The sequence below is a fragment of the Scyliorhinus torazame genome, unplaced genomic scaffold (genome assembly GCF_047496885.1).
Source record: "Scyliorhinus torazame isolate Kashiwa2021f unplaced genomic scaffold, sScyTor2.1 scaffold_228, whole genome shotgun sequence".
Lineage (NCBI taxonomy): Eukaryota > Metazoa > Chordata > Chondrichthyes > Carcharhiniformes > Scyliorhinidae > Scyliorhinus > Scyliorhinus torazame.
In genome coordinates, this window is record NW_027307955.1 from 205,808 (window position 1) to 228,363 (window position 22,556).

Genomic DNA, 22,556 nt, shown 5'->3' on the forward strand with positions numbered 1-22,556 from the left:
CAACCCCGCCCCCTCTGCCCACCTCTCTGTCTTTTCGATCGGTTGTGAATCCCTGGATGCCAGTTCTGAACCCCCTGCAACATGTCTCTGTGATGCCTACCACATCATACCTGTCAGTCACAATCTGGGCCACAAGCTCATCTACCTTGTTCCGTACACCGCGCGCATTTAAATATAGCACCTTTAATTCTCTATTGACTGTCCCTTTTTGTTTTCTTCGTGTGGTGGACCTTGGTTTACTGAGCCTTTCCATACACTGTGCTTTGTGGGCTGGGGACAATCGTAACCACTCTTGAGTTTTGTCTGTTCGTGTTTTTTTGTATTCCTAAGCAGCTACGCTCCCCGCTGATTCTTCACCTCTTGGTTCCGCGACTTTCCCTTCCCCCCAATCTTTAGTTTAACGTCCTATTGACCTCCCTATTTACTCAGTTCGACCTGTTGACCACAGGAAAGGCAGAGACACAGTGGAGAAAGGCACAGGGGACGATGTACGAATATGGGGAGAAGGCGAGCCGGATGCTGGCACATCAGTTCCTTCAGAGGATGGCAGAGAGGGAAATAGGTGGAGTCAAGGATGGCAAGGGAACTACGGTGCGGAATGAGGCATTCAAGACCTTCTACGCGGAGCTGTATACAGGACTGGGGCGCATGCAGGCAGGGAATGCCTCGGGACCGGATGGGTTCCCGGTGGAGTTCTATAGGAAGTATGTAGACCTGTTAGCCCCGTTACTGGTAAGGACTTTCAATGAGGCAAGGGAGGGGGGGGGAACCCTGCGCCCGACAATGTCGGAGGAGATGATCTCTTTGCTCCTGAAGCGGGATCATGACCCGCTGCAATGTGGGTCGTATAGGCCGATCTCGCTCCTCAACGTAGATGCCAAGATGCTGGCAAAAGTGTTAGCTACGAAGATTGAGGACTGTGTCCCGGGAGTGATTCACGAGGACCACACGGGGTTTGTAAAGAGCAGGCAGCTAAACACAAATGTGTGGAGGCTGCTGAATGTGATTATGATGCCATCGGTGGAGGGAGAGTCGGAGATAGTGGCAGCCATGGACGCGGAGAAGGCCTTTGACCGGGTAGAGCGGGAGTATCTCTGGGAAGAGTTGAAGAGGTTTGGGTTCGGAGGGGGGGGTATTAGTTGGGTTAAGCTCCTGTATAAAGCCCCGGTGGCGAGTGTGGTCACGAACCGGCGGAGGTCGGAGTATTTCCGACTGTACCGAGGGACGAGGCAGGGGTGCCCCCTGTCCCCCCTGCTGTTTGCACTGGCAATTGAACCTTTCTCCATGGCGTTAATGGAGTCGGGGAAATGGAGGGGGGTGGTCCGAGGGGGAGAGGAGCATCGAGTATTGCTGTACGCAGACGACCTGTTGCTGTATGTGGCAGATCCAGTGGAGGGGGTGGTTGAGGTCATGCAGACCCTAAGGGAGTTTGGAGACTTCTCGGGCTATAAGCTCAATGTCGGAAAGAGCGAGCTCTTTGTGGTGCATCCCGGGGGTCAGGGATGAGAGATAGACGACCTACCGCGGAGGAGGGCGGAAAGGAGCTTTCGATACTTGGGGATCCAGGCGGCTAGGAGCTGGGGGGCACTGCACAAACTTAATTTGACGCGACTGCTGGAGCAGATGGAGGAGGACTTTCAAAGGTGGGACATGTTGCCACTCTCGCTAGCGGGTAGGGTACAGTCGATTAAAATGGTGGTCCTCCCGAGGTTTCTTTCTGTATTCCAATAGCTCCCAATTGTGATTACCAAGGCCTCCTTTAAGAGGGTAAGCAGGAGCGTTATGGGATTAGTGTGGGCGAGTAAGACCCCGAGGGTAAGCAGGGGGTTCCTGGAGCGTAGCAGAGATAGAGGAGGGCTGGCGTTGCCGAATCTGAGTGGCTACTATTGGGTAGCCAATGTGGCGATAATCCGTAAGTGGGTGATGGAGGGAGAGGGGACGGCATGGACGAGACTGGAGATGGCGTCCTGCAAAGGAACGAGCCAGAGGGCGCTGGTTACGGCACCGCTGCCGCTCTCGCCGACAAGGTACACCACGAGTCCGGTGGTGGCGGCAACGCTAAAGATCTGGGGGCAGTGGAGACGACACAGGGGTGCGATGGGATCCTCGGTGTGGTCCTCGATCAGAGAGAACCACCGGTTTGTCACAGGAAGGATGGACGGGGGGTTTCAGAGCTGGCATCGGGCAGGGATTAGAAGAATGGGGGTCCTGTTCATCGATCGGACGTTTGCGAGCTTAGGGGCGCTGGAGGAGAAATTTGGATTACCCCCGGGAAATGCCTTCAAGTACATGCAAGTGAGGGCGTTTGTGAGGCGGCAGGTGAGGGAATTCCTGCTGCTCCCGGCACAGGGGATTCAAGACAGGGTGATTTCGGGCGTATGGGTCGGAGAGGGCAAAGTGTCGGCGATATACCAGGAGATGAAAGAAGAGGGGGTGGCTCTGGTAGAGGAGCTGAAGGGTAAAATGGGACGCGGAGCTGGGGGAGGAGATTGAGGAGGGGATATGGAAAGAGTGCAGAAAAGATTTACTAGGATGTTGCCGGGACTTGATGGTTTGAGTTATAAGGAGAGGCTGGATAGACTGGGACTATTTTCCTTGGAGCGTAGGCGGCTTAGGGGTGATCTTATAGAGGTCTATAAAATAATGAGGGGCATAGATAAGGTAGATAGTCAACATCTTTTCCCAAAGGTAGGGGAGTCTAAAACTAGAGGGCATAGGTTTAAGTTGAGAGGGGAGAGATTCAGAAGGGCCCAGAGGGGCAATTTCTTCACTCAGAGGGTAGTGAGTGTCTGGAATGGGCTGCCAGAGGTAGTAGTGGAGGCGGGTACAATTGTGTCTTTTAAAAAACATTTAGATAGTTACATGGGTCAGATGGGTATAGAGGGTTATGGGCCAAGTGCGGGCAACTGGGACTAGCTTAATGGTAAAAACTGGGCGGCATGGACTGGTTGGGCCGAAGGGCCTGTTTCCATGATGTAAACTTCTATGATTCTATGATTCTATATGGGCTGATGCCCTAAGTAGGGTTAATTCCTCTTCCTCGTGTGCCAGGCTTAGCCTGATACAATTTAAGGTTGTTCACATAGCGCATATGACGGGGGCGAGGCTGAGTAGATTCTTTGGGGTGGAGGACAGATGTGGGAGGTGCTCAAGGAGACCGGCGAACCATGTCCATATGTTTTGGTTATGCCTGGCACTGGATGAGTTCTGGAGGGGAGTTGCGAGATCAGTATCTAAGGTGGTGAAAGTCCAGGTCATGGCATGTTGGGGGCTAGCACTATTTGGAGTAGCGGACGAGCCGGGAGTGCAGGAGGCGAAAGAGACCGGCATTCTGGCCTTTGCGTCCCTGGTAGCCCGGCGAATGATCTTGTTAGTGTGGAAGGATGCGAAGCCCCCCCCCCCCCGTTTGTGGGAGCCTGGATAAATGATATGGCAGGGTTTCTTAAGCTGGAAAGAATAAAGTTTGCCTTGAGAGGGTCTGTGCAGGGCTTCTCCAGGAGGCTGTAACCGTTCCTAGACCATCTCGCGGAGCGTTAGACGGAGTTCAGTCGACAGCAGCTACCCAGGGGGGGGGGGGGGGTGGAGGGGAGGGGGTATCTCTTTCTTGGGGCGGGGAGAGGGAGGGATAGGGAAGGGGGGTTCTTCGGGGGGGCATCTCAGCAAGAAAATACATAAACGATCCGGGAAACTGATGTGTACGGGAGGAATCCAATGTACAAAGTTCTGTATCATATTGATTTGCCATGTTTATGTCTTGCTATGCGAGTTTTTTCTTCTTTTTTGTTACGGGGGAGGGACGAGTTGTTTATATGGTTGAAAATGCTGTTAGAAATTCTTAATAAACATATTTAAAAAAAAAGAATGTGTTCTTAAGGGCAGCACGGTAGCATTGTGGATAGCAGAATTGCTTCACATCTCCAGGGTCCCAGGTTCGATTCTGGCTTGGGTCACTGTCTGTGCGGAGTCTGCACATCCCCCCGTATGTGCGTGGGTTTCCTCCGGCTGCTCCGGTTTCCTCCCACAGTCCAAAGATGTGCAGGTTAGGTGGATAGCCATGATAAATTGCCCTTAATGTCCCAAATTGCCCTTAATGTTGGGTGGGGTTACTGGATTACGGGGATAAGGTGGAGGTGTTGACCTTGGGTAGGGTGCTCTTTCCAAGCGCCGATGCAGACTCGATGGGCCGAATGGCCTCCTTCTGCACTGAAAATTCTATGATAATCTATCATTAATCAAGGACAAAGGTTCGGCACAACATTCTGGGCCAAAGGGCCTGTACTGTGCACTATTTTTCTATGTTCTATTTTCTATGTTCTCGAACATTACATCACAGTACAGGCCCTTCGGCCCTCGATGTTGCGCCTACCTGTGAAACCAATCTAAAGCCCATCTACAGCCCTTATCATCCATATGATATCTGTCATATTGTCACTGAGTGCCACCATTACTCTGCACATAGTCACTGCAAGAGGATGGGAAGAGGCCGCACATTGAGCTCAATAAGCAACTGAGCGCACAACATTCCACTGTTTCTGTTTCAGCCTCTTTCGCCAACCTCTCTGCCTGGTAATCAAGAACTAGAATTGCCAGAATTTCGTGCGAATTCAGAGCTGCCAGATCTCTCTAATTGGCACAACAGCCGTGCCCGCTCCCTCACTGGCATTGATACAAATCCCTCTGTGAGTATCGATTGAACGTTGGGAAATCGATTCTGCGCAGAAGATCTGCTTGTGTTTCAATGCGTGAAATGCATTTAGCTGATGTGATTTAGACAATCCATAGTTGACCTTTCGACTCTGTCCCTACACACAGGCAACGAGATTCTCCTTGAAGACCAGGAATAGTTCAAACTGGACGGCGTCAGACAGGGTGGCGTCCGCTTACAGCGCAGATCCGCTCCAGAGGGAAATTATTAAGAAACTCCACTTAAAAATAGGAATTATTAACCAACCAGGTTTACAAATGAAGCAGCTATAGAGAGACACTGATATACAGCATGAAATGAAGATAGCGACTAAGGTAGAGGGAGCGGAGAAAATAGAGAGCACACGGCAGAGAGACATAGAGCAAGAGAACGTTCTCTACAACACCATTGGGAGAACGAGAGAGAGACAGAAAGCGGGAGAGGGAGCGAGAGTGAGAGACCGAGCGAGTGACGGAGAGAGAGAGAGAGAGAGAGAGGAGTCGGAGAGAGAGAGAGTGAGAGAGAGAAAAGAGAGATAGATAGAGATGGAGAAAGAGAGAGACAGGGAGAGAGAGAGAGAGAGAGATAGAGAGAGAGATAGAAGAGCGGGAGAGGGATGGGGTGCAGTTTGTGAATACACGGACATTGTCTGTCCAGGACGAAAATTGTGCACACTGTAAAATCCAACACGAACTACTATTTTCAAAGCAGAGTCAGCTGCTTGAGTGACAAGAGCCGTGGAAGAATATTGGCTAAGCCTCTCAGGGAAAACCGTGAAGGTTTCTAGCAATAATGGCAACCGGACACAGTGGAGGGTTAGGTCCCATGTTCGAGAGAACTAATGTGAATAGAATGCGCAGATAAACTGGGTAAAACAATGAGGAGGATCTATTTACACATAGCGAGTTCATGCGAATTGGAAAGTGCTGTCTGATTGGTCAAAGTAAATGTCATACACACAGTGAAATTAAACTTGTTGAAACAGCCAATAATATAAAAAGGCTTTCAGATCTATGGGGGACGAGATGAAATTGAGTTGGTACAAAGTGGTAATTCTGGCAAGGAGCCACCAGAGTCCAAATGGTCCAAATGGCAAGAAAACCCTGCAGAATGTTTTTGACTTGAAATACAGTGCAGGACAGGGTACCACAGTGGTTAACGCCAGGGTCCCAGGTTCGATTCCCAGCTTGGGTCACTTTCTGCAGAGTCTCCCCGTTCTCCCCGTGAGTGCGTGGGTTTCCTCCGGGTGCTCCGGTTTCCTCCCACAAGACCCGAAAGTCGTGCTGTTAGGTAATTTGGAAGTTCCGAATTCTCCCTCTGTGTACCTGAACAGGCGCCGGAGTGTGTCGACTAGGGGATTTTCACAGTAACTTCATTGCAATGTTAATGTCAGCCTACTTGTGACAATAAAAAAGTTTATTATTATGATTACTGAAAACCTTCACCAAATCAATCAGAGACTCTCTGATCATTAATAAAAGTCGCATATCGCAGGCTGCCTCGTTCATGTGGTCAAAGTGGAGCCAATTCCGGAGGTGTACGTGTCATCGTTCACTACAAAATAGTCGGTCAGTCCCCAGAAATATATCCGTGCTCGTATCATCTAATTGTGACGCGTGGGAGCTCAGGAGAAGATGTGGAAATCCCTGTTCTTGATATTTGGATTACTGGCGCTAACAGAACCCCTTAGTATTGACCTGGGGCAAATCTCTCAAGCTGAAGGTTAGTGTATCGCTCTGTAACCATTCCACAGTCATATTGATTGGTATCGAAGGAGTCTATTTAGCATGTCCAACGTGTAGTGTAATTGAATATATATTTGGCTGGCAATTTCGTAACTCCATCTGGCCCATTCAATTCTTTCGCCTTTATAACACGATTCAAATGTAAATGTGTCAATTTCAGCGTTGTATCTCTTCAAAACATAAATTGAGATTGTTTTATTTACTTGTCCAGCCTGAACGTCTAACAACCAAACATAAATCCTCAGTCCCTGTGCGTTCCTCATCTGCATGCTCCCCTCCTCAACTTCATTAACTTTCTACATGAGCATGCTGCCCTCCTCTAATTCATTAACTCGCCACATCTGCATGCTGTCCTCCTCTACCCCATTAACTCTCTACATCTGCATGCTGTCCTCCTCTATTTCATTAACGCTCCACATCTGCATGCTGTCCTCCTCTACTTCATTAACTCCCTACCATGATTTCAACATCCCTTATCTTCATTCATTGCTCTCTCTTTCTCAAACTCTGTTTTACTCGAGTCTGACAACTCTGCGAGTGCTCTGCTCTCCTCTCGCTCTGGACGATTGCGTGTTTCCTAGTTTTAGTCGAACCCTCATCGATAGCGGTTCGTTCAACATGGGGCACCGGTAAACCTGAACTCCCTCCGTCTACTTATATGGTTTGCTGCCAATCACTTCGATAACGTTCCAGATAAATATCCAAGTTAACTTTACCGCATTGGCGAGATCACGGTTGCTTTCATTATTGTTGTGCACATTACCGACACCTATGTCCCTTGCTTAGTCTGCACAAGGAGCAGAAAGCCCAGGTGAGGTCTATACACGCCTCGGACAGACCACACATGGAGCCCCGAGTACTGATATTATTTCCGCATTCTGTAGTTAGACACTCAATACAATGGAGGGTCCTGACACAAGGCATCCATATTTTCTTCCTCTCTCTTCGGCAGGTGCGATCTTGGAGTGTGTCAATGTTGGAGGGGAATGCAGTACTAACGGCTGTGAGGAAGATAAGACACCGTTCAGAGGGACCTGCTCACCATTTTTCAAATGCTGCATGAGAAACTGAATCTGTGAAAGGCGATATGTAACAGTGAGAGGCGGACCTGACGCTCTGACTCAAGCTGTCAGTAATTTCTCTAATTCACTCTCTGATACATTGTACAGACTCACTGTTTCTCCAATCATTAGAATAAAACTCGATGAATTGACCACTGCCACTTCTCCGCGTCTCTTTTCTCATTTGGATGATATGTCACCAAACTGATTATCAAAATCGCAGGGAGACATTGACTTTGTATCTCAGCAAAATAGTCACATTCACAGAGACACGAATCTTAATTCCTCCATGCTGAACACCACTCCAAAAATCACATTTTCGCTTCATAAATACTATCTGTGTTCTTCATTAGCATGGGCATTTTACATCCGAAATACCTGAGTGTACTTGTTATTTATTTATTTTTTGGGTGAAATTTTAGAGCACCCAATTCATTTTTTCCAATTAAGGGGCAATTTAGTGTGCTGAATCCACCTACCCTGCACATCTTTGGGTTGTGGGGGCGAAACCAACGCAAACACGGGTATAATGTGCAAACTCCACACGGACAGTGGCTCAGAGCCCGGATCGAACCTGGGACCTCAGCGCCGTGAGGCAGCAGTGCTAACCCTGTGCCACCGTGCTGCCCGCCTGAATGTAATTTGTGTGACTACATTTAATTCTCGACAATATTTCTCCTCGAACTCCCAATATATTCTGGCAACCATGATAGGAATTGAGTGAACAACACATACATTTACCAAGGGCAAGTTGAGGAGTTAAAAAAGCGATGGGACCAGGTTTTCAGGCTTTGTGAGTTGCTGACCTGATCTCTAATTGTCGAGAAGCAGAGATCTGGAATTTGAACAATGTTGGTACGGTAGTAATTCAGAGAAACGGTTAGCACTGCTGCCTCACAGCGCAAGGGACCGGGATCAATTCCCGCCTTGGGCTACTGTCTGTGTGTTTGCACTTTCCCCCCGCGTCTGCGTGGGGTGCTCAGGCTTCTCGCACAGTCCAAAGATGTGCAGGTGAGGTCGATTTGGCATGATAAATTACACCTTAGTGGCTTTATGCACCACGGAATTATAGAAGAGTTGGGAAATCTAACAATAAAACAAATTTAAAAGCTTTGTATCTAAATGCAAGAAGCGTTCGTAAGAAACTTAATGAGCAAATGACGTAATAACAAGAAACAGATTATGACTTGGCGGGGATTACTGAAACGTGATTACAGGGAGACCAGGTCTGGGAACTGAATATCCAAGGATACGCAGTATTTCGGAAAGATGGGGTGAAAGAAAAAGGAGGTAGCGTAGCCGTGCTGATGAGGAAATGGATCAGTGCTGTAATGAGAAATGACATAAGCACTGGAGAGCAAGATGTCGAATCAGTCTGGGTAGAAATAAGAAACAACAAAGGGAAATAGTCCTTGGTAGGAGTAATCTGTAGGTCCCCAAACAGTTGTTCTACAGTGGGGCACAGTATAAACCAGGAAATATTGGGGGCTTGCAAGAAAGTTTCGGCAATAATAATGGGTGAGTTTAATGGACACAGACTGGAGGAATAAAATTAGCAAGGGTAGCCCGGGGGCCGAGTTCATTGAATGTATTAGAGGTTGTTTCCTGGAACAGTACATTGGGGAACCAACCAGGGAGGAGGCTACTCGCCATTTGGTAACCTGTAATCAGGAGGAATTAACTAATGACCTCACTAAGGTGCACTAGCGAATAGTGACCATAGAATGGTAGCATTCGAGATTCGGTTTGAGGCGAGAAAGCGGAGGCCCACACTAGTGTTCTCGCATTAAACAAAGGAAATTACATCGGCTTGATGTCAGATTTGTCCCGTATAGACTACGCAGGAAGGCTAAAAGGTAGGACAGCTGATGAGCAGTGACAGTGGATTAAGGAGATACTTAATTCCTCACAAATAAAATATATCCCAGTGAGGAAAAAATGGGAAGAGGGGATAAACATCCATAGGACATCATGAAGACAAAAACTAAGTTATATCATATTGTAAAGGTCAGTGGCAGGCTGGAAGATTGGGAAACTTTCAAACATAATGAAAGGGATGCTAGAAAAGTAGTAAACAGATCTGATGTAAATTACGGGAAAGAAACCAGCACAGAATATCAAAAAGGACAGCAAAAGCCTCTACAGGTACATAAAACGGAACAGAGTTGCTAAGGTGAATGTTGACCCCTTGGAAAATGAAACTGGTGAGTTAATAGAAGGGAACACGGAAATGACAGATGCTAAATCAATATTTTGCCTCAGTTTTCAAGGTGGAGGACACTAGTACCATCCCTATAGCATCGGGCAATTCAGAGTTAAGGGAGGAACTTGGAACAATCAGCAGAAATAGGTCAACGGTACTCAACGAACTCTTGGCATTGAGAGCAGACTAGTCCTCAGGGCCTGATGCCCTACATCCTTGGGTGCTAAAGTAAGTCCCGAAGCGTGGTACATTGGCGAGACCATGCAGACGCTGCGACAACGAATGAACGGACATCGCGCAACAATCACCAGGCAGGAATGTTCCCTTCCAGTCGGGGAACACTTCAGCAGTCAAGGGCATTCAGCCTCTGATCTCCGGGTAAGCGTTCTCCAAGGCGGCCTTCAGGACCCGCGACAACGCAGAATCGCCGAGCAGAAACTTATAGCCAAGTTCCGCACACATGAGTGCGGCCTCAACCAGGACCTGGGATTCATGTCGCATTACATTCATCCCCCACCATCTGGCCTGCGAAATCCTACCAACTGTTCTGGCTTGACACAATTCACACCTCTTTAACCTAGGGTTACCCCATCTCTGGATCTGTAAAGATTTAATCACCTGCTAATGGTCGCATTCCTAGCATTGTTTGGCATCTTTGAATTTGTCTATATATGTGTTTCTGGAACAGACCTCTTCATTCACCTGAGGAAGGAGCAGCGCTCCGAAAGCTAGTGACATCGAAACAAACCTGTTGGACTTTAACCTGGTGTTGTAAGACTTCGTACTGTGCTCACCCCAGTCCAACGCCGGCATCTCCACGTCATGGCTAAAGTAAGTGGCAGCAGAGATAGTGGATCCATTAGTTACAATTTTCCAAAATTCCCTGGAAACGGGAAAGGTCACAGTGGATTCGAAAAATGCTAACGTGTCGCCCTGATTCAAAAAGGGAGGGTGGCAGAATGTGGAAATGTACAGATCGGTTAGTTTAACATCTGTTGTTGGAAAATTGTTAGAATCAATTATCAAGAAAGCAAAAGCGCTATCCATCAGAGTCAGCATGGTTTTATGAAGGGCAAACCATGTTTGACTAAATTGCCAGCGTGCTTCGAAAATTCAACAAGCAAAGTGGATTATGGGGATCCTGTAGATGTAGTATATCTCGACTTCCGGAAGGCATCTGATAAGGTCCCACAAAGAAGGTTAATTCGCAAGGTGAGATCACATGATATTCGGGGCAACTTATCAGCTTCGATAGAACACTGCCTGACGGACAGGAGACAGAGAGTCGGGATAAATGGGAATTGTTCTAGATGGCAAGATGGAACTAGTGAGTTCCACAGGGTTCGGCCCTTGGGCTCCAGCTATCTACAATCTACATTAACGACTCGGATTGAAGGATAGAAGGTTCTATAGCCAGGTTCGCAGATGGCACAAACATACGTGGGACAATAAGTTGCAATGAGGAAATAAGAACCTTATAGATAGGGTCGGAGAGTGGGCCAAAATGTGGCAGATTGATTTTAACGTGCATAAGTGTGCGGTCCTGCATTTTGGTCGAAAGAAATTGAAAGGCACGTTATTATCTAAATGGGGACAGACTCCGGGGTGCTCCGATGTAGAGGGGTCTGGGTGTCTCGTGCATGGGTAATAAGGAAACCGAATGTAATGTTGGCATTTATAGCAAAACAAATTGAGTACAAAAGTAATGTAGTGTTGTTTCAACTATACAAGGCATTGGTAAGAGCGCACCTGGAGCATTGTGCCAGTTGTGGTCCGTTATTTGAGGAAAGATGCAGTGACATTAGAGGCAGTGCAGACGAGGTTTACTCGATTAATTACAGAGATGAGGGGTTTGTCGTATGAGGAGGGATCGAACAGTTTAGGCCTATGCTTTCTAGAGTTCAGAAGAATGAGGGGAGATCTGAGTGGTAAAGCAAAATGTGCTGAGGATACCGGAAGTCTGCAGATGGATTTCGATGGGTTAAGTGAATGGGCTAGGTCTGGCAGATGGAATACAATGTTGACAAATGTGAGGTTATCCATTTTGGTAGGAATAACAGCAAAAGGGATTATTATTTAAATGATAAAATATTAAAACATGCTGCTGTGCAGAGAGACCTGGGTGTGCTCGTGCATGAGTCGCAAAAAGTTGGTTTGCAGGTACAACAGGTGATTAAGAAGGCGAATGGAATTTTGTCCTTCATTGCTAGAAGGTTGGAGTTTAAGACTAGGGAGGATATGCTGCACGTGTATAAGGTGTTAGTGAGGCCACACCTGGAGTATTGTGTTCAGTTTTGGTCTCCTTGCCTGAGAACGTACTGGCGCTGGAGGGTGTGCAGAGGAGATTTACTAGGTTAATCCCAGAGCTGAAGTGGTTGGATTACGAGGAGAGGTTGAGTAGACTGGGACTGTACTGGTTGGAATTTAGAAGGACGAGGGGGGATATATCGAAACATATAAAATTATGAAGGGAATAAATAGGATAGATGCGGGCAAAGTTATTTCCACTGGCGGGTGAAAGCAGAACCAGGGGGCATAGCCTCAAAATAAGGGGAAGTAGATTTAGGACTGACCTTAGGAGGAACTTCTTCACCCAAAGGGTTGTGAATCTATGGAATTCCTTGCCCAGTGAAGCAGGTGAGGCTCCTTCATTAAATGTTTTTAAGATAAAGATAGATCGTTTTTTGAAGAATAAAGGGATTAAGGGTTATGGTGTTCGGGCCGGAAAGTGGAGCTGAGTCCACAAAAGATCAGCCATGATCTCATTGAATGGCGGAGCAGGCTCGAGGCGCCACTACTCCTGCTCCTAGTTCTTATGTTCGTATGTAATTGAGATGTACAAGATGTTAAAATATATGGATAATGTAGACACGGAGCAGATGTTTCCTCTTGTGGTGCATTCTTAAGTCATAATATTTAAATAAGAGGTAGCAAATTTAAGACAGAATTGAGGATAAACTACTTCTCCCAAAGGGTTTCAGGTTTAGATTTTGAATAAGCCACTATTTCAGGTTTAGATTTAAAATAAAACTTATTTTTATTTGCTTTCACAAAATCGTAGCACATTGCTTCGTATTTAAAGATCTCTTTTAGTTGATCAGACGTAAAGAGCTTTCGTTAACGATTCTTCTTCTGGCTTGATAGCTTGATATTCCTCGGTCTTCCAGCGACCTCTGATTCCCCTGGACCGATGAGGTGACGCGAATTGAATCCAAGAATAAATTCGAACCGACTATGGTTGACCTGCCACTGGCGTTTTGAGACTTTATACTCCTGAATTTGCCTCTCTAGCGCATCATAATTACAAAGCACTGTTCCAGGTTTTTACCTCGCACCTGGCTTCAGACTGCCATACATTTAAAACCAATTGTAGCATTTTGTCCAAAACAGGCACGTCCTGTTCTCAACATTGCCATATTTACACAACCTCATTTATTCCCTTAGTCTCAAAGGATTTTAAAAAAATGTTAACGACTGTTACGCTTCGTAAACTAATTGAGAGCTGTATTTTCTCAAACTTTCAACCTCTTCTGTACTTGCTAGCTTCAACCTTTTTCTTAAAAAAACGCTCTGACTGTCCCTCGTGTATGTTTCTTTATCCATATTTTTATGTTTCTTTTACTGTTTATTTTGTTCCAAACTACATTCTCCTTTCCCATTTCCATTTCGAGTGGCCGCCTCCTCTTTCCTTCGCTGGTGTGCTTGCATCCTACTTGCCTTCTCACCATAATAATATACCGCCCCCCCCCCCCCCCCCCACCTGCCCCCTCGCCTTCCCTGTGGATAACAAATCAAAGTCCATCTGCAGCTTCTGCCGCTAGTGCAACAGTTCTGCCTTCAGAATGCCTTCTGTCCACCTGGAGTATTTCCCTAACCAGCCTATCCATCTCTGCCCACTGCACCTTCTCCTAATGAGCCCGTATCGAAAGTAGCTCCCTCCACTAACCACTGCCTTCAGCGCTTCCCATACCGCTGCTGGCGAAACTTCCCCGGTATCATTGATCTCCAAATAGTTTTGGATGGCCTCCCTCACCTGCCCGCACAAATCCGCATCCACTACCTCCAATCTCCATATCGGGCGCTGACCCTGCACCCTGCTTGCTCACCTGTAGATCCACCCAGTATGGGGCATGGTCCGACAGCACAATCACCGAATACGCGGCATCAACCACCCCCGCCCAGCAAAGCCAAGTTCAAAATGAAAAAATGAATCCGGCAGTACACATTGTGCACATAGGAGAAAAAATAAAACTCTTTCGCTCTAGACCTCCGCCCCCCCCCCCCCCCCCCCCCCCGCAAAAAAAAAAAAAAAATCTGGTCCACTCAAATGCACCAAATTCAGCATTCAGTGCAAACAAAGTCTGCACTGTAGGTTGACCGCTGCGCTGCCTGGCACTAACCATGCCTCCCCACACACCCGTATCCCGGCTCCTCCTCCCCGGGGGACGGCCAAACACCCACTCTTCTCAACATGCCAGCACCCATACCATCCGCAATGGCCGGATGCCGTGGCCACTGAGGCTATCATCCAGCCTATCCCTGGGCTGCATGCGTCACACCATCTAATGGTGTCATTGTTGCTCCAGGAGAAGGCCACACACAACCCTCGGGAACAGAAGAAGAACGGAGGGGTTACCGATAGACCTGCAGCCTCTCACGATGCCAGAGAAGAGGACACTGCACATGGTCGGCGGCACGGAGGACAGCAAAGTCACTGAGGTGGTTTTTGACGGCGGACAAGGAAGTGAGACCCCGCTTAGTTGCGGATCACCATGACTCATGTGTGTGTACACGTCCCCCTCCCCCACACCTCCGTCAACCCACACATCCACTCACCCCTCACCTCCCTCAACCCTCGCCCCCACACACCTTCTCAACCCGCTCTGACGCGCCGCACCCGCAAGCCCAGCCGGCCGGCTGTCTAATAATACATGCTGTCTTATGTCTAACAGGACCTGCCTGAGATGGGACCACCCAGTGAGCTGAGCATTAACGTGGAGAGCAGCCCGAACACCAGCCCACGCCCGAGAATCAGGACACCTCGGAGCTCGGGTCGGAGGATGAAACTGACCTTCCATCACAGCTGTCTCCAACACCCCCCAGCATCCAAGAGACTCTCACCACGATTAGGCATATTAGTAAAGAGCCTCCTGGGACCCTTTCTTCTGCGCACTATACAATACATCCGTACAGCATGTGAAGGTCGGAGCAGCTGAGGAGCCGGACGATCGGAGCGCAGCCGGCCCCAGGAACAAGCTGCCGTCCAGACGGTTCCCGGGCTCCAGGAACATCCAATCCCACCCACAGTGCAGATGCAATCAGAGACCGAGGGACCAGAGGAGTGTATGATGGCGAGCATCCAGCATCTGCAGACGCCGGTGAAGGAATCCATCCGCCTGCCGGAGCAGGGCGTGTTGAAGGTCAGGCGTGACACCCCGGCCGGCACCTCACGGGTGGCGTCCACGGTGGAGGCATTGGAGGCGGCAGTTTTGGATAAGCTTGTTGAAGGCCTGGGACATTCTGTGCGGGCGGTGGCTGACAGCCAGGACAAGGCTGCCCTCTCACAAGCAGCCATGGACCAGAGCCACTTGGACATTGCAGCGGCGCTCCTCAGCATGGCCCAGTCACAGAAGGCCATGGCTGGAAATGTTGGCGGCATTGCCCAGGCGCTAGTCAGCATTGCGCAGACACTGGGCGTGGTGACTCAGTCCCAGAATGGGGCGGCCCAGTCTCAGAGGGTGGTATCCCAATCACTGGCTGGCGTGATGCAGTCCCCGCTCGCACGCAGGTGGAATGTGCTACGGGGGCATGAATCAGACATTGCCGGACGATGTGGAGCAGCAGAGCTCATCACTGAGCGGATTTTCATCATCCTCCATCCCATGAAACAGACCCACTATCACTGCCAACTTGGCGTCCCCAGCCCATAGCGCCGCTGGTATGTGAAAGGCGTGTCCAGAGTTGAGACCGGTTAAAACTGAATAGCTAGGATAACACGAGAATAATTCCACATCAGCTCGTTTATTAACGGTTGAGACTATTCATATAAAGTGTATCAAGTAATCATTATTAACCGTAAAACATGCATCTTTAGAATATAGCAGTAATACGTATTCAAACTCTTGATACAAGCAGCGGCCACAATGCATGATGGGATTTACGCTGGCTAGCTTTCCCCTATTTTTCAGACAAACAGGATTGTGAGGTCAGCAATAACACGGTCAGCTAAATGTGACTGAGGGAGTACAAGGGTTCATTTTTATCTGAAGTCTAGTCTTTCTTTTATTTAGTTAATTAACTTAAAAGTTGCTGTTTGGTTCAGAAGAAGGTGAATTTTCAATCAGTTTTAAACATAGGTTCTACATGTACGTACTTGCAGCTGGAGCTTGTTAATTAGTTAATTGGATTAGGCCAGTTTTCAGAGGTTAGATGCACAGTAGAAAAGTGGTCCGCCTGCAGTGCAGACTTTGTTTGCGCTGAGTACTGAATTTGGTGCATCTGAGGGCTATATTGAGAGTTTGGTGACTGAGGGAGTTAGGTGAGGAGGGAGTAAGGTGCTCCTTTCATTTCCGTACTCTTCGGGAGGGTTTAAACAAATTTGGCAGGGGAATGGGACCCGGATTTGTAGTCCAGCAACTAAGGTAGCGGATATTCAGGACGGCAAAGCGTGTAGTGAGGCAGTGGGGAAGGGAACACTGACAAAGGAGAGTACTGCATCGACAGACATGGGTTGAAGTGTGTATACTTCAACGCAAAAAGCATCAGGAATAAGGTGGGTACACATAAGGCATGGATCGGTACTTGGGACTACGATGTGGTGGCCATCACGGAAACTTGGATAGACGAGGGGCAGAAATGGTTGATGGAGGTCCCTGGTTATAGATGTTTCAATAAGATTAGGGAGGGTGGTAAAAGTGGTGGGGGGTGGCATTGTTCATTAGAGATAGTATAACAGCTGCAGAAAGGCAGTTCGAGGAGTATCTGCCTACTGAGGTAGTATGGGTTGAAGTCAGAAATAGGAAAGGAGCAGTCACCTTGCTGGGAGGTTTCTATAGGCCCCACCAAGAGTGGCAGAGATGTGGAGGAACAGATTGGGAAACAGATTTTGGAAAGGTGAAGAAGTCACAGGGTAGTAGGCATGGGTGACTTCAATTTCCCAAACATTGAATGGAAACGCTTTTGGTCAAATTGTTTGGATGGGGTGGTGTTTGTGCAGTGTGTCCAGGAAGCTTTTCTAACACAGTATGTAGATTGTCACACGAGAGGGGAGGCCATATTGGATTTGGTACTTGGTAATGAACCAAGGCAAGTGATAGATTTGTTAGTGGGGGAGTATTTTGGAGATAGTGACCACAATTCTGTGACTTTCACTTCAATAATGGAGAGGGATAGGTGCGTGCAACAGGGCAAGGTTGACAATTGGGGGAAGGGTAAATACGATGTTGTCAGACAATAATTGAAGTGAATAAGTTGGAACATAGGCTGTCAAGGAAGGACACAAGTGAAATGTGGAACTTGTTCAAGGAACAGGTACTACGTGTCCTTGATATGTATGTCCCTGTCAGGCAGGGAAGAGATGGTCGTATGAGGGAACCATGGTTGACAAGAGAGGTTGAATGTCTTGTTCAGAGGAAGAAGGAGACGTATGTAAGGATGGGGAAACAAGGTTCAGACAGGGCGCTGGAGGGATACAAGATAGCCAGGATGGAACTGTAGAAAGGGATTAGGAGTGCTAAGAGAGGGCATGAACAATCTTTGGCGGGTAGGGTCAAGGCAAACCCCAAGGCCTTTTACACATATGTGAGAAATATGAGAATGACCAGAGCGAGGGTAGGTCCGATCAAGGACAGTCGCGGGAGATTGTATATTGAGTCTAAAGAGATAGGAGAGGTCTTGAACGAGTACTTTTCATCAGTATTTACAAATGAGAGGGGTCATATTGTTGAAGAGGACAGTGTGAAACAGACTGGTAAGCTCGAGGAAATACTTGTTAGGAAGAAAGCTGTGTTGGGAATTTTGAAAAACTTGAGGGTAGGCAAGTCCCCCGGGCCTGACGGGATATATCCAAGGATTCTATGGGAAGCAAGAGATGTTGCCTGGTATGGAGGAAAAATCTTATGAGGAAAGGCTGATGGACTTGAGGTTGTTTTCGTTGGAGAGAAGAAGGTTAAGAGGAGACTTAATAGAGGCATACAAAACGATCAGGGGGTTGGATAGGGGGGGCAGTGAGAGCCTTCTCCCGCGGATGTAAATGGCTGGCACGAGGGGACATAACTTTAAACTGAGGGGTAATAGATATAGGACAGAGGTCAGAGGTAGGTTCTTTACGCAAAGAGTAGTGAGGCCGTGGAATGCCCTACCTGCTACAGTAGTGAACTCGCCAACATTGAGGGCATTTAAAAGTTTATTGGATAAACATATGGATGATAATGGCATAGTGTAGGTTAGATGGCTTTTGTTTCGGTGCAACATCGTGGGCCGAAGGGCCTGTACTGCGCTGTATTGTTCTATGTTCTATGTTCTAAATTGCAGAGCCGTTGGCAATGATCTTTTCGTCTTCATTGTCAACAGGGGTAGTACCAGGGGATTGGAGAGTGGCGAATGCCGTGCCCCTGTTCAAAAAAGGGAATAGGGATAACCCTGAGAATTACAGGCCAGTTAGTCTTACTTCGGTGCTAGGCAAAGTAATGGAAAGGATACTGAGGGATAGGATTTCTAAGCATCTGAAAAGACGCTGCTTGATTAGGGATAGTCAGCACGGACTTGTGAGGAGTAGGTCTTGCGTGACAAGTCTTATTGAATTCTTTGTGGATGAAGGTAAAGCAGTGGATGAAGTGTACATGGATTTTACAAGTCATTTGATAAGGTTCCCCATGGTTGGCTTAGGCAGAACGTAAGGAGGCATGGGATAGTGGGAAATTTGGCCAGTTGAATAACGAACTGGCTAACCGATAGAAGTCAGAGAGTGGTGGTGGCTGGCAAATATTCAGCCTGGCTCCCAGTTACAGCAGGGATCAGTTCTAGATCCTCTGCTGTTTGTGATTTTCATTAATGACTTGGATGAAGGAGTTGAAGGGTGGGTCAGTAAATTTGCAGACGGTACGAAGATTGGTGGAGTTGTGGATGGTGACGAGCGCTGTTGTCGGCTGCAAAGAGACATAGATAGGACGCAGAGCTGGGCTGAGAAGTGGCTGGTGGAGTTTAATTCGGAAAAGTGTGAGGTTGTCCATTTTGGAAGGACGAAATGAATGTGGAATACAGGGTTAACGGTAGTGTTCTTGGCAATGTGGAGGAGCAGAGAGATCTTGGGGTCTATGTTAACACATCTTTGAACGTTGCCACTCAAGTGGACAGAGCTGTGAAGAAGGCCTATGGTGTGCTAGCGTTCATTAACAGAGGGATTGCATTTAAGAGGCGTGAGGTGTTGATGCAGCTGTACTAAAGCTTGGTAAGGCAACATTTAGAGGTCTGGGTACAGTTCAGGTCGCCTCATTTAAGAAGGATGTGGAAGCTTCGGAAAATGTGCAAAAGAGATTTCCCAGGATGTTGCCTGGAATGGAGAGTAGGTCTTACGAGGAAAAGTTGAGGGTGCTCGGCCTTTTCTCATTGAACGGAGAAGGATGGGAGGCGACTTGATAGATGTTTATAGGATGATCAGGGGAATAGATAGAGTAGACAGTCAGAGACTATTTCCCCGGGTGGAACAAACCATTACAGCACGGCAGCACGGTAGCCTTGTGGATAGCACAATTGCTTCACAGCTCCAGGGTCCCAGGTTCGATTCCGGCTTGGTCACTGTCTGTGTGGAGTCTGCACGTTCTCCCCGTGTCTGCGTGGGTTTCCTCCGGGTGCTCCGGTTTCCTCCCACAGTCCAAAGATGTGCAGGTTAGGTGGATTGGCCATGATAAATTGCCCTTAGTGTCCAAAATTGCCCTTAGTGTTGGGTGGGGTTACTGGGTTACGGGGATAGGGTGGAGGTGTTGACCTTGGGTAGGGTGCTAATTCCAGGAGCCGGTGCAGACTCGATGGGCTGAATGGCCTCCTTCTGCACTGTAAATTCTATGATAATTACAAGGGGACATAAATTTAAGGTGAATGGTGGAAGATAGAGGGGAGATGTCAGAGGTAGGTTTTTTACCCAGAGAGTAGTGGGGGGTATGGAATGCACTGCCTGTGGAAGTAGTTGAGTCGGAAACATTAGGCACCTTCAAGCAGCTATTGGATAGGTACATGGAGTATGGTAGAATGATATAGTGTAGCTTAAATTGTTCTGAAGGGCACCAGGGGAGTTGGATCGTTGAAGTGCGGCTGCGGCGTGTGAGCCTCATGAGGGCCCATCACAGGCCCGACGAATACGGCACCATTTTACATGGAATGGATTTCGTTCTGCATGCCGAAGCTGCTAGCCGATTTAGAGTTGCCGAATCAGTGCAGGTTATGCACATTTCCTCCCACGCCGGCGTCGTCCCTCAGAAGCAAAATCGGCGAATCCAGCCCAAGGAGTCCTGTGTTGTAGCTTCACCAGGTCGACACCTCTTCTCTCAGAATGCCAGATCCTTCTCCTGGCATGCTCTCCTGCACACTTCATTGAACTAGAGTTGATCCCCTGGCTTGGTGGTAATGGTGCCGTGGGGGATATGCCGGGCCATGAGATTGTAGACTGCGGTTGAATACAATTTTGCTGCTGACGGTCCACAGCGCCTCAAGGATGTCCAAACGTGAGTTGCTAGACCTGTTCGAAATCTATCCCATTTAGCACGGTGGCAGTGCCACACAACACGATGGAGGGTATCCTCAATGTGAAGATGATATTTTGGCTCCACAAGCACTCTGCGTTGGTCAGTTCTACCGATACTGCCATGGACAGATGCATCTGCAGCATGCAGATGGGTGAAGATGAGGTCAAGTACATTTTACCCTCTTGTTGGTTCCATCCGCACCTGTTGCAGTCCCAGTCTAGCAGTGATGTCCTTTAGCACCCGGCCAGCTCGGTCTGTGGTGGTACTACCGAGCCACTCTTGGTGATGGGCATTGAAGCCACCCAGAGCATATTCTGCGCCCTTGCCACCCTCATTGCTTCCTCCAAGTGGTGTTCAACAGGGAGGAGTGCTGATTCATCAGCTGATGGTGGCCGGTACATGGTAATCAACAGGAGATTTCCTTGCCCATGTTTAACCTGAAGCCACGAGACTTCATATGGTCCAGAGTCGATATTGAGGACTCCCAGGCCAATTCACTCCCGACTGTACACCACTGTGCCCCCCGCCACCTCTGCTGGGTCTGTGCTGCTGGTGAGACAGGAGATATCCAGGAATGCCGATAGTGGTGTATGGGACATTGTCTGTAAGGTGTGATTCTGTGAGTGTGACGCTGTCAGACAGCTCTCCTAAATGTGGCACAAGCCCCCAGATGTTAGTAAGGGGGGGGGGGATCGGTGCCGGGTCGACAGAGCTGGGTTTGCCATTACCATTTTCAGTGCCTGTTTCGATTCCGGTGTTATGGGCCAGAGTTTAGATAACCCCGAAGTGTATCATGGAGTTCACCTGACCCACAACGTTTACTAGATTGTGGGATGGGGAGCACACGGCCCACTCTACAGGTGTGCTAAAGCAGAAATGGAAAAGTAATTTTGAAAGCAAAACAATGTTTATTCTATGAACTCAAGTTCACCTTTTTGAAACATACAGTGAACATCTTCGCAACCATCAATTCAAATACAACCCCAAAGAATACAACACTGCGTAATCCTTTAAGCTTTTCTTTCAACATCCATAAGACTTAAAACACCGTTTACCGGAAGCCCATCAGGTTAAAATCACTACTGTTATTAGTTTTAAATCACCAGGATCGATTTACAGTCTTTAGATTACAGAGAGAGATTCATCACATTCTGGCTGTGACTGCAGCTACCCAGCTCTGAAAACGAAACTAAAACACATCCTGCAGCAAACAGCCTAAGACGAAAGTTAAAAGCTGACAGACAGCCCAGCTCCACCCACTCTCTGACATCACTGCAGTAGTAAACACCCATTTCTTAAAGGTACTCTCACTACAGATATTGAAATACATACAATTTATAAACACCAATTTCTTAAAAGTACTCTCACATGACACCACCCCCAAAGAAAAAAAAACTATCAACTTCAAGATGGTTTAATATTTCACCTTTTCACCATTCTTTAAGAAATGCATACAGTAAAAATACTTTTTCGTTACAAAAAACAACACACGCAAACATGTATAATAATATAGTCATTTTTTTTCTTCCTCTAACTGAAATCCTTCTCAATTGACAGTCTCTTTGAACAAGAAGGTCTCTGTACGATCCATCCATTTCTCTATGCCACGGCATTTCTCTTTAAAGTCAGATACTTTAGTTCAATCTGATCACAGAGTCCCTTGTAATTCTCCAACACAGGAGCATTGGTTAACACAGCTTTCAGGCATTCAAATGCTTGTTGAAATTCTGCTGTCCACTGACATTTTTTACGCTTCTTCAGCAAGCCTATCAGTGGAGCAATCACGCTGCAAAACTTTTTCACAAATGTACAATCAAATCCACTCATGTCAAGAAATCGCATTATTTCCCTTGGTCTTGATGGTATCGGAAACTCCTCAAGGAAAGTGACTTGGACTTTTCCAAATTCACTTTTGGCTAGGTTTAGCACCAAACCCGCCACCTGAAGTCGATCGAATAACTCCATCAGATGTCTTAAATGTTCCATCCATGTCGGGCTGAAAATGACTAGATCGTCGATGTATACCGTACAATTGGGTAATTCCGAAACAACTTTTTTAGTTAACCGTTGAAATCATGCCAAGTGGCATAACTTTGAATTGGTACATACCATCTGGAGTCACAA

General features: G+C 47.6%; 1 long non-coding RNA gene across 1 annotated transcript; it reads left to right on the forward strand.

Annotated features, from left to right (window-relative positions):
• The first annotated feature begins 717 nt into the window (after positions 1 to 717).
• LOC140405783 (uncharacterized) lies at positions 718 to 7,642 on the forward strand. The gene is made up of 3 exons (XR_011938761.1): positions 718 to 732; positions 6,179 to 6,406; positions 7,382 to 7,642. It is a non-coding gene; the product is annotated as an uncharacterized lncRNA (long non-coding RNA).
• Positions 7,643 to 22,556: the final 14,914 nt, after the last annotated feature.